Source organism: Octopus sinensis, linkage group LG4 (assembly GCF_006345805.1).
Source record: "Octopus sinensis linkage group LG4, ASM634580v1, whole genome shotgun sequence".
In the NCBI taxonomy this organism is placed as follows: domain Eukaryota; kingdom Metazoa; phylum Mollusca; class Cephalopoda; order Octopoda; family Octopodidae; genus Octopus; species Octopus sinensis.
The window spans coordinates 4,632,094-4,638,382 of NC_043000.1; the positions used below are offsets into that span (position 1 = coordinate 4,632,094).

Here is a 6,289-nt window from a genome sequence, read left to right on the forward strand (position 1 = left end):
GTGTGTGTGTGTGTGTGTGTGTAAATAGGTGCAGGCATGGCCATGTGGCAAGAAGTTTGCTTCCCAACCACATGATACAGGTTCAGTCCCACTGTGTGGCACTTTGAGTAAATGTCTTCTACTACAGCCCTGGGCTGACCAAGGGCATGTGATTGGATTTGGTAAACAGGAACTAAAATAAGTTCATTGTATATATATATATACAGGTACATATTTCTGTGTGTGTGTCTTTCTATTTATGTCTGTTCCCACCACCACTTGACAGCTGGTATTGGTTTGTTTATGTCCCTGTAACTTGGTGGTTCAGCAGAAGAAACTAAAAGAATAAGTACCAGGCTTTAACAAAATAAGTACCGGGGTCGATTCGTTCAAAGCAGTGCCCCAGCATGGCTCCAATCCAATGACTGAAACAAGTAAAAGATAAAAGATATATTTGAGAAATTCCAATAAACACAAGTCTATACCTATTTCTTTATTACCCACAAGGGGCTAAACACAGAGGGGACAAACAAGGACAGACATAGGTATTAAGTTGATTATATCGACCCCAGTGCGTAACTGGTACTTAATTTATCGACCCCGAAAGGATGAAAGGCAAAGTCGACCTTGACAGAATTTGAACTCACAACGTAACGCAGACGAAATACGGCTATGCATTTCGCCCGGTCTGCTAACGATTCTGCCAGCTCGCCGCCTTTCTATACCACAAGTCTATACCATTTATGGATCTTTACCTTTTGACCGACAGATTTTAAAAAATAATTTTTTGTAACTAAACCCTTTCAAACTTCGGACACTGGTAGAATGTGTCACATAAAACATCTTTTAGTCTTGGCATTTTTGAGAAAATTCTGTATTTTGGAAGTTATTTTTTGTTAAAGTTGTCATATTTCGGTAATTTCAACCAATCAATGACATGTATTCAGCTGAATAAAATTACTGCCGTTGTTTGTCAACAACAACTATCAGTGCTGTATATTTCATTTGTCACTGTTATTTATGACATCATTCGTGCGTTTGTACTGGTTTTAGCTTTAAGGTTTTAGGGTTAGGGTTAGGGTTTTAAGGTTAGAGTTACAGAAAAAAAATGAAAAATGAAGCATGAACGATTATGGTGGTGCCATGAAGTAAACATGCTTCAGATAGACTCGTTTATTCACACAAACGTAACTGAGATGAAATATGTCATAAATAACAGTGACAAACGAAATATACTCCGCCGGAAGTTGTTGTTGACAAACAACAGCATTAACTGTATTCAGCTGAATACACATCATTGATTGGTTGAAATTACCGAAATATGACAACTTTAACAAAAAATAACTTCCAAAATACAGAATTTTCTCAACAATGCCAAGAGTAAAAGATGTTTTATGTGACACATTCTACAAATATACGAAGTTTGAAAGTGTTTAGTCAAAAAAATAATTTTTGAAATCTGTCGGTCAAAAGGTAAAGATCCCCATTTATCCTACGTGTTTCACCATTATGGTTGTTTGGAACTCTGCATTGGATGTCCCAAGTGCCAGTTGGATACGTACCCACAACAGATCTTCAGACACTAGATCTCTGTTACATAATGCAATAAAGTCTTTCCATGACGAAACGTTGTGGTACAGCATCCAATTGTACTTCACACTGAAATATACAATGCAGAGCTCCAAGCAACCACAACGGTGAAACATACGTAGGAACAAATTATATAAATTTATATATATATCATATTTCAATATAAATATAGATATGATATATATAGATATTATATATATATATATATATATAGAGAGAGAGAGGTATGATATATATCTATAGATATCTAGAGATATGATATATATAGATATATAGAGATATGATAAGTACATCAACACCAACATCAAAATAAATATCAAATGGAAATTGTAGTTAAGATTCACGTGCCGGTGGCACATAAAAAGCACCATACAAACGTGGCTGATGCCAGTGCCGCCTGACTCGTGTCCATGACACATAAGAAGCACGTACCGATCATGGCTATTTGCCAGCCCCCTCTGGCCCCTGTGCCGGCGGCACGTAAAAAGCACTCACTACACTCACCAAGTGGTTCGCGTTAGGAAGGGCAACCAGCTGTAGAAACACTGCCTGATCAGACTGGGGCCTGGCACAGCCTCCTGGCTTCCCAGACCCCAACCAAACCGTCCAACCCATGCTAGCATGGAAAACGGACGTTAAACGATGATGATAATGATGTGTTTATCATAATTTCTCTGACATTAGCTCAGTACATCATAACCAGTAATATTACTAAATACAGCAGTCAAATCATCGAAACCCTTATACTGGAAGCAGACAGGGTGAAGATTATCTACATGGAAGTCTAAACTCGACAGTAGCTGTCACACATCTAATGATACATACAAGACATACTTTATATATACTGTATTTTAAGGAAACCTTTTTTTATCAAAAATTAAGGAGTTTCTTATACATGGATAGTATCATAATCCCTTACAAAACTATTTTTCAAAAATTAGGGGTTCCTTATACATGTTAAAACATGGGAAATGTTAAAAAAATAATGAGAAATACATGGAAGAGCTTTGTATTATCTAAAGTCATTTATAGTCATTATAACATTACATAACAACAGATGATGTAAGAAACTCTTGATAAAGGCCCACACAACACTGATCATATATCATTTATAGCATGTTGCGGGTTGCGGATCCGTGGAATAAGCTGCCGGACAAGATGGTGAAGATGCCGACGACCGCTCGGTTCAAAGTCTCCCTTGACCACAAGTGGCCTGAACTCTTTACATGAACACCACCCTGTACATAACTCCATGTCCCCCTACATGGCCTTGCTTTTTGCTTTTTGAGCCAAAAATTAACTAACTAACTAACTAACTATGTATTGTAGTATAATAGTTGAGGCCAAACCTTATATGTAAGCTATTGTGATGTAACACTGGACAAGGTACATAACTCTTTATACCTTAGCTCATCTCGAGTATTAAACAGGTTGTCCTTCTGCTTCAGGTAGAAAATCTATTTGAATATAAACCATTTCCTCAAAAAAAAAATAATAATAATAAAATAATGAAGTTAAATGAAAATAGGCTATATTTGATTTGGTTGCAGAGTCTGACCTCGAGAACAAGCTGGAAGAAAACTCAATTTTTGATTTGCTAATTCATATTCATCACTCATTATGTTTTAATGTCTTGCCAATTAAATAAAGGAAGTTTTGAAATAAACCTGTTGTTTTGCTTAATCTGGTCCTGAATCATCTTCAGTCCTCATAAAATGGAAGAAACGGTCTCTGCAAGAAATCAAAAATAATTTACAAGAGAAATTTCATAACAGCTGTTGTAATAAGTTTAAGTGTCAAGGTAAAAAAATTATCTGAAACTGTATCATAATTAAGGATCGGTTAAAATGAGTGGTCAGTAAATGATGGACAAAATCTTAGATAAATGAGTTAGCAGCAATCTTTGTTACAGCCATTTCTTTCAATGACCCAGGCTCTTTAAAAGGCTCTACTCTCCTCTAAAGTTTCATAAGAGATCAGACAAGAATCTAAAAAAATGAAGTCTGGGCTAGGAGTGGCTGTGTGGTAAGTAGCTTGCTTGCCAACCACATGGTTCCGGGTTCATTCCCACTGCATGGCACCTTGGGCAAGTGTCTTCTACTATAGCCTTGGGCTGACCAAAGCATTGTGAGTGGATTTGGTAGACGGAAACTGAAAGAAGCCTGTCATGTGTGTGTGTGTCTGTGTTTGTCCCCACCAACATCGCTTGACACCCAATGCTGGTGTGTTTACGTCCCCCATAACTTAGCAGTTCAGCAAAAGAGACCGATAGAATAAGTACTAGGTTTACGAAGAATAAGTCCTGGAGTCGATTTGCTCGACTAAAGGCAATGCTCCAGCATGGCTACAGTCAAATGACTGAAACAAGTAAAAGAGTAAAAGAGTATGTTTCTGTTGAAATACATTACTTTTACATCAGTTAATTTTGAAAATAATGGAACATTTTGTAAAATAGCTTTCTCATAATTAAGCTGGTGTTTGGAATGTAAATTAACATGAAATTTTAATGGAAAGTTTTAAATTAGATTTCTTTGAAACAAGAAATTTATATCACAGGACTGGAGATAGTCTCAGGCAGGCTGGTATCAAAGGAGTTAACCCTTAACTCTTTAGTATTTAATCCAGCCATATCCAGCCCAAATATTCTGACTGTTTTATATTTAAACTGCCTTTATATTTAAAATGAAAGGCGGCAAGCTGGCAGAAACGTTAGCATGCCGGGCGAAATGCGTAGCCGTATTTCGTCTGCCGTTACGTTCTGAGTTCAAATTCCGTCGAGGTCGACTTTGCCTTTCATCCTTTCGGGGTCAATAAATTAAGTACCAGTTACGCACTGGGATCGATGTAATCGACTTAATCCGTTTGTCTGTCCTTGTTTGTTCCCTCTGTGTTTAGCCCCTTGTGGGTAGTAAAGAAATATATATTTAAACTGCCTAGATCCAGCCTCTTGCACCTACCCTACAATGTCATTCTAAAAATATACAAATACACCAATGAAATCTTGAAGCTATAGGACAATATGTGATTAAGTCAGAAGAATGTGAATAAAAAAGCAATACATTTGACAAAGAAATCTGAATGCGATAGGGTTAAAATAACAATTAAGAAAATAGAAAAATTACTAACTTTCCAGAGGAGTCAGGAAGTATATTGACAGTCCGTAAGCAGAGCTTTGTCTCTGATACAACCCACTTATATAGCTCTGATATGTGGCTACAGTCAACCTCAAGCCAAATTGATCTGAAAATAAAAGATTTTTAATAACATTAACCCTTTTGTTACTGTATTTATTTTGAGATGCTCTGTGTTTCTTTCAATTACTTTAACTATAACAAAGAATTTAGTAAAATAACTTAGTTATCATTCAGCTAGTGTTAGGAACATAAATGTGACTAAGGTTTGGCGGAAGATTTTAATTCAAAACTTCTGAAAACAAGACATTTGTACTACAGAGCCAGAGGCGGTTTTGGCCGGGTTGGTAACGAAAGGGTCAAACTAATACAACACTTGAAAGAATGCTCTAGCAATAATTGGTTAATCATGGTTGTCTTCTATACTCAACTGCATGAGGTACAAAATTGTACAGCTTTGTTTTCAATGATTATGTGTCCGATAAGTGGTGTAGACCAAGGTTTTTCCCCCTTTTTTCCTGATGTCTACTGCAAGACACATTTTACTGTCCCCTAACCAGTCATCACCTTGCATAAAACCACTTACTGCAATATTATTCTCCCCATCAGTTGAGGGGTCTTGTCTCACAAGTTACTTGGTCACCTCACTGGTGCTGGTGCCACATAAAGAATCACCCAGTACACCTTGTAAAGGGGTTGACATTAGGAAGGACATCTGGTCACAGAAATATGTCAAATATGTCAAAAAAATATGTCAAAGAAATACGTCAAATATGTCAAAGCAGATTGTAGAGCTTGGTGCAGTCTTCTGGCTTACCAGTTCCTGTCAAACCATCCAAATGATGCCAGTATGGAATGTAAATGTTAAATCATCATCATCATCGTTTAACATCCGCTTTCCATGCTAGCATGGGTTGGACGATTTGACTGAGGACTGGCAAACCAGATGACTGCACCAGGCTCCAATCTTGATCTAGCAGAGTTTCTACAGCTGGATGCCCTTCCTAACGCCAACCACTCCGAAAGTGTAGTGAGTGCTTTTACGTGCCGCCGGCACGAGGGCCAGTCAGGCGGTACTGGCAACGGCCACGAAAAAATCGTGTTTTTCTTTTTTTTAAGCCCTCCAATGGACACCCAAGGGAGATAGAAATGGGGCAGATAAAAAAAACATGGATAAGATCCACAGAAACTGGGGAACTGGGAGAGGACAACACCTGGGGACAACTGCAATCCATTGCCAAAGATCAAGACAGATGGCACACTCTTGTTGGTGCCCTATGATCCACATGGGGTCAAAGGAACTATTAATGAATGAATACAAAAAAAAAGAAAAGCAAAATATTGCTTAACAGAATATTTATTAAATATAAGGCAGCGAGCTGGCAGAGACGTTAGCACGCAGGGCAAAATACTTAGTAGTATTTCATCTGCCATTACGTTCTTTGGAAACATCAGATCCTATCAAATCATCCAACCCACGCCAGCATGGAACAGGAATATTAAATGATGATAATAATGACTCTCTTCATCATATATTAATGAGCCAAACGCCCCCCCCCTGTTCAATGGACGGTGCTGAGTTGTCAAAC

The 6,289-nt window shown here is 37.7% G+C and overlaps 1 long non-coding RNA gene across 1 annotated transcript; it reads right to left on the minus strand.

Annotated features, from left to right (window-relative positions):
* Nucleotides 1-352: 352 nt before the first annotated feature.
* Nucleotides 353-5,289, minus strand: LOC118763196. Its single transcript, XR_004998948.1, has 4 exons — nt 5,066-5,289; nt 4,696-4,841; nt 3,237-3,300; nt 353-404 (listed from the first exon to the last, which is right to left on the minus strand). It is a non-coding gene; the product is annotated as an uncharacterized LOC118763196 (long non-coding RNA).
* Between the last annotated feature and the right edge of the window lie 1,000 nt (nt 5,290-6,289).